Raw genomic sequence first — 11151 nt, forward strand, 5'->3', positions numbered from 1 at the left:
CTCATAAGCAACATAAGTGAACTTCACAAATATGACATTACATTAAAGACTGCATCCTTGCTCGTTCTGTTTGCGCATGCAACAAATCCTCCAATCAACCACCCGCTGGATTCCTTCAACCCTTGACCATTCCGAAGAGACCCTGGTCAAATATTGCTATCAATTTTGTCACTGGACTCACCCCCTCTAAAGGTATGACCACCATTCTCATCACATCATAGACTGTTTTTCTGAAGCTTATCATGTCATTCCCCTCACAAAGCTCCCCTCAGCTTTTCAAACCACTCAACTGCTTGGCTTCTGTCTCCATGGCATCCCCCAGGAGATTCTCTCTGACATATATTATTTACCTGCTCTCTTTGCTGCCCGTACTGGGACAGCACTGCACAGAGGCCCACATTACTGGCCCCTCGGACCACCTATCCTTTTTGAGTCAGTATTAGCAGGAGGCTGGTGATGGTAGTCCCTGACAAACCGGTGGCTGTTGGAAGCCAGGCCCAGAAAGCTCCACAGCTCCCAAACATTGCAGGGGACAGGCCAGTCTCTCACGGCTGTTATCTTGGCTTGGTCAGTGGTTTCCCCAGCTGAACCAGAGAGGATGTCATTCAGTGGAACAGGTTGCACTTCTTTGAGTGGAACAGGTTGCACTTCTTTGAGTGGTAGAGGAGGTGCATTGACAGGAAGAAGCAGCAAGACACGCCAAAGCCATACTATAAGCCAAGAAGGGTTGCTGGATGAGGTGGGAGGGGGTTGAGAGGAAAAAAACTCACATGGTATGAGCTCTAGAACATGGAATCCAACCGTCTGAGTTCTGCAGCTATGGCTTGGAAAGGACCCATTTTGCCCCCTTTGTACCACTGCTGCAACACTCAAGCACATTCTGGTTGGCTGTAGAACCAGTCTCAATCACTTGGAAACACAACGTGGTCCTCAAGTGCCTGGCTGATAAAGTTTAATGCAAAAGGGTATCTATCAACCTCCAGCCCTTCAACAACCAGAATGTGCACCAACACCACTCAGTGTTTGTTTGAGAGGGGGAAAAGCTGAGGGCTGGCCCCTCGAACCCTGATCTGTCCCCACTGAATGTAGCCAGGGACTGGCAGGTGCAAGTCGACTAAGATCAGAGCCTTGTTTTCCTTCCGGAGATAGTAACAACAACTCTGCGACCAGACATTGACCTCTGGTCCAAGTCCTGCCAGTTGGCCTACATCATAGAGCAGACAGTTCCCTGGGGGGACATCGAGGAGGTGTATGAGTGCAAGACATTACGCTATGCCAACTGGACGCTGAGGTGGAGGACAGAGGCTGTAGGATAATTGTGTATCCAGTGGTGGTAGGATGCAGGGAGCATTATAGCTACTTCATTACATTACAGTCATTTGGCAGACGAAGAAATTGTTAAGTATAAGCCCAGCATAATTCACTGACATAGTTGATCAACCCCTCTTAATTTGTCACAAAAGTGTTACATTACATTAGATTACAGTCATTTGGCAGATGCTTTTAACTACGGCAACTTACAAGAAGTGCAATTCAGTCACCGAAGATCCAAAGTACCAGTAGTCAGAAGTGCCCACTCAACCAAATAGCCATCTCGGAACCATATACATATATTCACTCATTTGTTTTTGTTTTTTTTTTGAGGGGAGGGGTGGTGGAGTTGGGGCTAAGTACGATTAGTAGGGTACTCTTGGTGAAGAGGTGTGTTTTCAGCTCACGGCGAAAGATGGGCAGCGACCCCGCTGTTCTGACCTTTTTCGAGAGTTCATTTCACCACTTAGGAGCCCAGACCGAGAAGGGCCCAGACTGGTATGTGGCAGCCAGGGGCTCTGAGTGTTGGGGTGGACAGTTGCCCAGAGGTTGCAGATCGGAAGGGACGGCTAGGGACGTGTGGCTTGACCATAACCTGGAAATAAGACAGGGCTGTCCCATTCACTGCCCGGTAAGCAAGCACCAGGGTCTTGAACTAGATGCGGGCGGCTACCAGGAGCCAGTGTAGGGACATAAGAAGGGGAGTGGTGTGGGAGACTTTGGGATGGTTGAACACCAGGTGGGCTGCCGCTTTCTGAATAAGCTCCAGACGTCTGATGGTCACTGCTGAGGCACTAGCAAGGAGGGAGTTGTAGTAGTCCGAACAAGAGATGACTAGAGCCTGGATGAGTATCTGCGCTGTATCCTCAGTGAGGAATCTGCGGATCATCCTGATGTAGAGGAGGAATGTGCAGGAACGAGCGACTGCTGCGACATTCGCTGAGAATGACAGTTGGTTGTCTAGGACCCCACCCAGGTTTCTTGCAGTTGGGGTGGGCCTTACCACAGTGTTGTCAATGTTAATGGCAAGGTGTCTGTGCGGACAACCTTTCCCCTGGAGAAATACCAGCTCAGTCTTGTCTAGGTTGAGGGGCTAGATGCCATCTGAGATGTTGGACAGGCAAGCTGCAATTCGGGTTTCCACCTGTGTGTCAGACGGAGGGAAGGACAGGATCAGCTGTGTGTTGACGGCATAGCAGTGGTAAGAGAAGCCATGTGAGCGAATGACAGAACCAAGTGATGTTGTGTACAGGAAAAAAAGGAGAGGGCCTAGAACAGAACCTTGTGGAACACTGACAGTGTGCGTGGTTGAGACACAGCCCCCCTCCATATCTCCTGGTAGGAGCGACCTGTCAGGTAGGATTCCAACAGAGCGAGTGCAGAGACTGTGACACCCAGACCCTTGAGGGCGGAGACAAGGATCTGGTGGTTGACTGTGTCGAACGTGGCTGACAGGTCAATAAGTATGAGCACAGGCGAAAGAGAGGCTGCTCTTGCTTCCTGCAGTGATTATGACACCGTTACGAGGGCTGTCTCTAATGCAGCCTCAGGGCAGCACTGGCCCGTGTCTCTCCAAGCCTGCCTTGGGGGGGCACGGAGCAGTGCCTCCCTGTGCCGGTCCCAAGTCCGGATAAATGCAGAGGGTTGCGTCAGGAAGGGCATCCGGCGTAAAACTTTTGCCAAAAGCAAACATGCGAGTCAACCAAAACTATACCGTACCGGATCGGTCGCGGACCGGGTTAACAACGACCACCATTGGTACTGATGACCTACAGGGTACTAATGGAAATTGGGCAACTGTGGGTTGAAGAACAAGAAGAGGAGTGCGTGTTCGGAAGCAGAGAGAGAGGAGGAAAGGAAAGAGCCTGAGACTGAGAGTAGGGACTCTGAATATTGGGACTATGACAGGAAAAGGTAGAGTTGGTCGACATGATGCAGAGAAGGAAGGTGGATATACTGTGTGTCCAGGAGACCAAGTGGAAAGGTAGTAAGGCTAGAAGCTTAGGAGCAGGCTTTAAGTTATACTATTATGGTACTGACAAGAAGAGAAATGGAGTAGGAGTTATCTTGAAGGAGGAGTTTGTAAGGAACGTCCTAGAGGTGAAAAGAATGTCAGATAGACTTATGAGTCTGAAACTGGAAATTGAAGGTGTGATGCTCAATGTTGTTAGTGGCTATGCCCCGCAGGTGGGATGTGAACCTGAAGAGAAGGAGAAGTTCTGGAATGAGTTAGATGAAGTGATGCAGAATATACCCAGAAATGAGAGTGGTAATTGGTGCAGACTTCAATGGACATGTTGGTGAAGGCAATAGAGGGGATGAAGAAGTGATGGGCAGATTTGGTATCCAGGATAGGAATGCAGAGGGACAGATGGTGGTAGATTTTGCAAAAAGGATGGAAATGGCTGTAGTGAACACCTTTTTCCACAAAAAACAGGAGATTAGGGTAATTTATAAGAGCGGAGGTAGGAGCACGCAGGTAGACTACATCTTATATAGACGAGGTAACCTGAAAGAGATCAGTGACTACAAAGTAGTTGTAGGTGAGAGTGTGGCCAGACATCATAGGATGGTGGTTTGTAGGATGACTCTGGTGACAAGGAAGATGAAGAGGACAAAGGCAGAGCAGAGGACAAAGTGGTGGAAACTGAAAAGGGAGGAGTGTTGCATGGTTTTCAGGGAGGAGTTGAGAAGGGCCTAGGTGGTCAGGGTGAGCTTCCAGATGATTGGACAACTACAGCTAGTGTTATCAGGGAGACAGGTAGAAGAGTACTTGGTGTGTCATCTAGAAGGAAAGTAGATAAGGAGACTTGGTGGTGGAATGAGGAAGTGCAGGAGTGTATACAGAGAAAGTGGTTAGCAAAGAAGAAGTGGGACACTGAGAGGACTGAAGAGAACAGACAGGAGTTCAGAGAGATGCGGCGAAAGGTAAAGATAGAGGTAGCAAAGGCAAAACAAAGGGTGTACGATGACTTGTATGCTCAGTTGGATAGTAAGGAGGGTGAGAATGATCTATACAGGTTGGCGAAACAGAGAGATAAAGATGGAAAGGATGTACAATAGGTCCGGGTGATTAAAGACAGAGAGGAAATGTATTGACAGATGCTAGAAGAGTGATGGGAAGATGGAAAGAGTACTTTGAAGAGCTGATGAATGTGGAAAATGAAAGAGAGGCAAGGGTAGAAGAGGTGACTATTGTAGACCACAAAGTAGCACAAATTAGTAAAAGTGAAGCCAGAAAGGCAATGAAGAGGATGAAGAGTGGAAAAGCAGTTGGTCCTGATGATATACCTGTGGTGGTGTGAAAGTGTCCAGGAGAGGCAGCGGTAGATTTTCTGACTAGATTATTCAACAGGATCTTAGAGTGAGAAGATGCCTGAAGAATGGAGACAAAGTGTGATGGGGCCTTTTTTTAAGAATAATGGGGATGTGCAGAATTGTGGCAACTAAAGGGGGATAAAGTTGATGAGCCATACAATGAAGTTATGGGAAAGAGTAGTGGAAACTAGACTGAGAGCAGAAGTCAGCATTTGTGAACAGCAGTATGGCTTCATGCCTAGGAAGAGTACTACAGATGCAGTATTTGCATTGAGAATGCTAATAGAAAAGTACAGAGAAGGCCAGAGGGAGTTGCATTGCGTTTTTGTAGACCTAGAAAAAGCATATGACAGGGTGCCAAGAGAGGAGCTCTGGTATTGTTTGAGGAAGTCTGGAGTGGCAGAGAAGTATGTTAGACTGGTGCAGGACATGTATCCTTGCTGTGAGACATTGGTACGCTGTGCTGTAGGGGTAACAGAGAAGGTCAAGGTGGAGATGGGACTCCATCAGGGATCAGCTCTGAGCCCCTTCTTTTTTGCAAGGGTGATGGTGTCACGAGACGCAGGGGCGGACTCGAGCAGGGAACCACACCTCAGAGCAAGGATCTGGATGGAAAGCGCTTTATTGCGTTGAAACGGCAGGTAGGGTGTCGCTGGTAAGCCCCTGGCCCCGAGACAGAGTTGCACAGGGCTGGGTCTCACCAGGATGGGTTGCAGGCGGGACAGGATGCAGGCAGGGCGGGCCCCAGGCAGGGTGGCAGGCAGGACGGGTTGCAGACAGGAAGGGCCCCAGGCAGGGTGGCAGGCAGGACGGGGTCTCAGACAGGGTCAGAGGTTACACCGGCCGACTGGGTCCAGTCGTAACGAGGGAGGGGACAGAGGTTACACCGGCCGACTGGGTCCGGTCGTAACGAGGTAGGGGACAGAGGTTACACCGCCCGACTGGGTCCGGTCATAACGGGGTTGGGGTCCGGTCGTGGCAGGGCTCCGCAGTGGTCTGAGAGCCACAATCCCCCGGTGCCAGGCAGAGCGTGCCGCTGCCCTTTATAGGGATCTTGATTAGCGGCATCTGCTGCAGCTGGTGCCGATTACAAATTGGGATCAGGTGTGAAACCCTGAGGACAGTACCCCCCCCCCCCCCCCCCCCCGAGTCCATGGTGGCCGGGGGATTCTGTCAGGAGACGCAGGGGCGGACTCGAGCAGGGAACCACACCTCAGAGCAAGGATCTGGATGGAAAGCGCTTTATTGCGTTGAAACGGCAGGTAGGGCGTCGCTGGTAAGCCCCTGGTCCTGAGACAGAGTTGCACAGGGCTGGGTCTCACCAGGATGGATTGCAGACGGGACGGGTTGCAGGCAGGACGGGCCCCAGGCGGGACGGGTTGCAGGCAGTACGGGTTCTCGTACAGGACGGGGTCAGAGGTTACACTGGCCGACTGGGCCCGGTCGTAACGAGGTAGGGGACAGAGGTTACACCGGCCGACTGGGCCCGGTCGTAACGAGGTAGGGGACAGAGGTTACACCGGCCGACTGGGTCCGGTCATAACGAGGTAGGGGACAGAGGTTACACCGGCCGACTGGGTCCGGTCGTAACGAGGTAGGGGACAGAGGTTACACCGGCCGACTGGGTCCGGTCGTAACGAGGTAGGGGACAGAGGTTACACCGGCCGACTGGGTCCGGTCGTAACGAGGTAGGGGACAGAGGTTACACCGGCCGACTGGGTCCGGTCGTAACGAGGTAGGGGACAGAGGTTACACCGGCCGACTGGGTCCGGTCGTAACGACGTAGGGGACAGAGGTTACACCGGCCGACTGGGTCCGGTCGTAACGAAGTAGGGGACAGAGGTTACACCGGCCGACTGGGTCCGGTCGTAACGAGGTAGGGGACAGAGGTTACACCGGCCGACTGGGTCCGGTCGTAACGAGGTAGGGGACAGAGGTTACACCGGCCGACTGGGTCCGGTCGTAACGAGGTAGGGGACAGAGGTTACACCGGCCGACTGGGTCCGGTCGTAATGACGTAGGGGACAGAGGTTACACTGGCCGACTGGGTCCGGTCAGTACGGGGTAGGGGTCAGAGATTAAACCGGCTGACTGGGTCCGGTCGTAACGGGGTCGGGGTCCGGTCGTGGCAGGGATGGGGGTCCAGCCGTGGCAGGGATGGGGGTCCGGCCGTGGCCTGAGAGTAACAATCCCCCGGCGCCAGGCAGAGCGTACCGCTGCCCTTTATAGGGATCTTGATTAGCGGCATCTGCTGCAGCTGGCGCCGATTACAAATTGGGATCAGGTGTGAAACCCTGACAGACGGACTGGCTGACAGATGTGGTTAGACAGGAATCCCCATGGACCATGATGTTTGCGGATGACATTGTGATCTGTAGTGAGAGCAGACAACAAGTAGAGGAAAATCTAGAGGTGGAGGTATGCTCTGGAAAGGAGAGGAATGAAAGTTAGTCGCAGCATGACAGAATATGTGTGTGAATGAGAGGAACTCGGGTGGGACGGTGAGGCTACAGGGAGTGGAGATCAAGAAGCTGGAGGATTTCAGGTACTTGGGGTCAACAGTCCAGAGCAACGGAGAGTGTGGAAAAGAGGTGAAGAGGTTGTAATGGGTGGAGAAAAGTGTCAGGGGTACAATGTGATATAAGACTTTCAGCCAGAATAAAGGGAAAGGTGTACAAGACAGTGGTGAGACCATGTATGGACTAGAAATTGTTACAATGACCAAAAGACAGCTGGCAGAACTAGAGGTTGCAGAGATGAAGATGTTGAGGTTCTCTTTGGGAGTAACCAGGATGGATAGGATCAGGAAGGAGTCTATCAGAGGAACAGCACATGTTTGAGGTTTTGGAGAGAAGGTCAGAGAAGCCAGACTGAGATGGTTCGGTCATGTTCAGAGGAGGGATAGAGAATATATTGGTAGACGGATGCTGGAATTGGAGCTGCCAGGCAAGAGGTCTCGAGGAAGACCAAAGAGAAGATACATGGATGTAGTGAGAGATGATATGAAGGTAGTTGGTGTGAGAGAGGAGGATACAGAGAATAGGGTTAGATGGAGAAAATTGACTCGCTGTGGCGACCCCTGACAGGAAAAGCCGAAAGAAAGAGAAGGAGGGCTGTCTCTGTCGAGTGATTTACTTTGAACCCTGACTGAAGAGGGTCAACGAGGTTGTTTTGTTGGGTTAGGGTTATTTTGGAGCAATAGAAGCTGGCTTTCGCTGTTGAGTGGAGAAGAAGGTGGATATGGACCGATTGGACATTTTGAAGGTCATCAGGGAGTTGGGACGTCCATTTGTGATCAGACGCTCTGAGGGTCCATCTGTCACTACGCATAGTTTTAGATAGCTATGGAGCTGGTGGGGTTAACTGAGCAGATCTGGAGGTGAGGGGACAGAGTTTTTCTATTGAAGAGGAGAGGGTGGAAATCAGGGTGTCTGTGGCGGTGTCAGCGGGGAGGAGTGACAATGAATTGATTGAGGGGAGAGAAGCAGTAGTGGATAAGGCAAGATCCGTGGGATGCAGTGAACGGAAGTGTTTGTGTGTAGAGACCAGGTGGGCAGTGGGGGCAGTTGAGTGAGAGGGAGAGAGGGCTTGGGTGCAGGTGATGAAATGGTGATCTGAGAGCTGTTTCTTATCAACAGGCATGACTGAGATCTTAGTCGAATAGCAGTTTCTGGTGATGATTACCTCAAGCTGACGGCTGGCTGCATGGGTGGGAGCGGAGGAAGAGAGATGATGGTCCAAGGACGAGAACGGTTCAAGCTTGTCATTTTCTCCATAGTTGAAGTCCCCAAGAAGAGTAAGAGCGGAATTGTTGATGGGGAAGTGTGATATGAGTGCATCAAGTTCCTCCAGAAAACCCCTGAAGGGCCTGGGTGGATGGTACACAACTATAATAGTAAGTCTCACTAGTTGAGTGAAAGAAACAGCATGGAACTCAAAGGAGGATGGAAGAAAGTGTGGGATGGAAACAGGAGAAGATTTCCATTCTGGGCAGACTAACAAACCAGTTCCACCCCCGCACTCATTTGCTCGGGGGGTGTGAGTGAAAGTGTATTCATCTGACAGGGCAGCTGGTGTGGCTGTGTATTCGGGTGTAATCCATGTTTCTGTGAGAGCTAGAAAGTTGAACGTGCGAGTGGCTATACGGGACGCAATAAAATCTTTTGCCTCTTCTTTCACTGCTGACTGGCACTTCCAGGGAGCCCCAAATACCTCCTACTTAGTGTACTGTAGTTAGATACAGTTGGTTACATGAGGTTGGAAGGGTTGGGGCATCTAAGTGCAAGCCAAACTCTGCAGGTGGGTGCTGCCCCGAGGATGGGAAAGATGCACATGGTCTAGACTAGGGGAACGGCTGGTGGATGGTTGTACCTGGGTTTTGTCGGTTTTGCTTGACTGCGTTTTTTGCCTTGAAAAAGTTGCCTTGTTTCGTGGTGCCCTACACTATGAAAGCCAAGCTTTCAAGAGTGGCTGGAACTTATGGAGCACTAATTGTCAGTCAATCGCCGACAGGTGGGAGACTGACACGTCCCAAGTTGACGGGCCAATACGAGAAAATCCCACCAAGGAGTAGAACAACAACATCTACAACAAGCTTGTCTCACCCTGTCTCTACCCACAATAACTAACTTCTACACTGGCGTGCTGCAACAAGTTTCTCAATCGTTATTTAGTCAAGTTAGTTACTTACTGGATTTCCAAATGTTAGTCTCCTGAACTCTTCTTTGTTCTGAATAGCAATAAAGAAATCCAGAATTTGTATTATTTTCCTCATTACAGGTTATTTCAACTATTATAACCATTGAGTAACATTAAGCATCTCAATTAAACCAATACGAAATGAACACCCTCAATTGCAATCCCAATCACATTCACAGGTCGACTTATTCAAAATATTTCAAATCAAATGAATCATAAAGGTAATATACAGTTCTATAGTTACCAAAATCTTGCTACTCAGTCAGTCCTTTAGCAAGTAAATGCAAGTTAGCAAGTGAAAGCAAAGCTATTTCTTCTTACTACCATGTTGAGATCCACTCTTGGTAGACAGTTGGAAACTGTACTTTCGGCTTTGCAGTTAAAAATTCACGTTCCCCAAAAGCAAAGAGAACGGAAGAGTAGGGAGGCTCTCCCACCAATGTCACATCCAATTGAGTCGAAACTCGTACTGTGGTGGCTGGCAATCAAGCATTCATATCCATGCGTGGGACGCATGAGCTCCACAGTTCACCGTTTCAATACAGTAATTCACTTAGCAGGAAAATGTTCAAAGTAACCACATTCTATCAACATAGTGTCAGGGTTCACACCTGATCCCAATTGTAATCGGCGCCAGCTGCGGCAGATGCTGCTAATCAAGATCCCTATAAAGGGCAGCGGCACGCTCTGCTTGGCGCCGGGGGATTGTGGCTCTCAGATCCCTGCCACGGCTGGACCCCATCTGTAACCTCTGTCCCCTCCCTCGTTACGACCAGACCCAGTCGGCCGGTGTAACCTCTGTCCCTTCCCTCGTTACGACCGGACCCAGTCGGCCGGTGTAACCTCTGTCCCCTCCCGCAACCCGTCCAGTCTGCCACCCTGCCTGGGGCCCGTCCTTCCTGCAACCCGTCCCGTCTGCAACCTGTCCTGGCGAGACCCAGCCTCGGCAGTCTCATATGCATCCTGTCCCCCCTGCAACCCGTCCTGGTGAGACCCAGCCTCTGCAGTCCTGCCTGCAACCTGTCCTGCCTGCGTCCCGTCCGCAGTCCCGTCTGCAACCCGTCCTGCTATTTCAATGCAATAAAAGCGCTTTCAACCCATCCCTGCTCTGAAGTGTGGTTCCCTGCTCGAGTCCGCCCAGTGACACAGACGGAACATTATAGAACACACATCAGCACTATGATTTGTTAATAGATCTACCACTTCCTAAAGCAACAGTAATATTAAACTAAATCAATGATATATTCACTAAGAATATGAAATTATATTTTTCATCAGCAATATGATTGGAGGATAGATCTTCTTCTTTTGTTTTTATTCCTTCAGGGCTCGCCACAAGGAATCAACTTTCTCCATCTAATCCTATTCTCTGCATCCTCCTCTCACACCACTACCTATCAGCATTATAATTGGTTGATGGATCTACCACTTCCTAAAGCAACAGGACTATTAAACTAAATGAATAATTAATTCACCAACAATATGAAATTACATTTTAATACTGTTTTTCTCATTCAGACATTTTTATATCACTAATATAACTTGTTAGAAAAATGCTGAAATTCTCAGTATTTATTCTTATTCATTCAGGTATTTATTAAATGCAGCCTCAGGGCAGCACGGGCTGGTGTCTCCCCGAGCCGGTCCCAAGCCTGATTAATGCAGAGGGTTACGTCAGCAAGGGAATCTGGCCTAAGACTTTTGCTAAAAGCAAGCATGTGAATCTATCATAATGACCAGATCATACCGGGTCGGTCGAGGCCTGGGTTAATAACGACTGCCATTGGTACCGATGACCTAAAGGGAACCAATGGAAACTCGGCT

At 50.0% G+C, this 11151-nt stretch overlaps 1 pseudogene; it reads right to left on the reverse strand.

Moving 5' to 3' along the window:
* Positions 1–1569: 1569 nt before the first annotated feature.
* On the reverse strand, positions 1570–8963 carry LOC147236223 (uncharacterized; annotated as a pseudogene).
* Positions 8964–11151: the final 2188 nt, after the last annotated feature.

The sequence above is a fragment of the Fistularia commersonii genome, chromosome 2 (genome assembly GCF_037954325.1).
Source record: "Fistularia commersonii isolate RoL2024-O1a breed Wild chromosome 2, RoL_Fcom_v1.0, whole genome shotgun sequence".
Taxonomy (NCBI): Eukaryota; Metazoa; Chordata; class Actinopteri; order Syngnathiformes; family Fistulariidae; genus Fistularia; species Fistularia commersonii.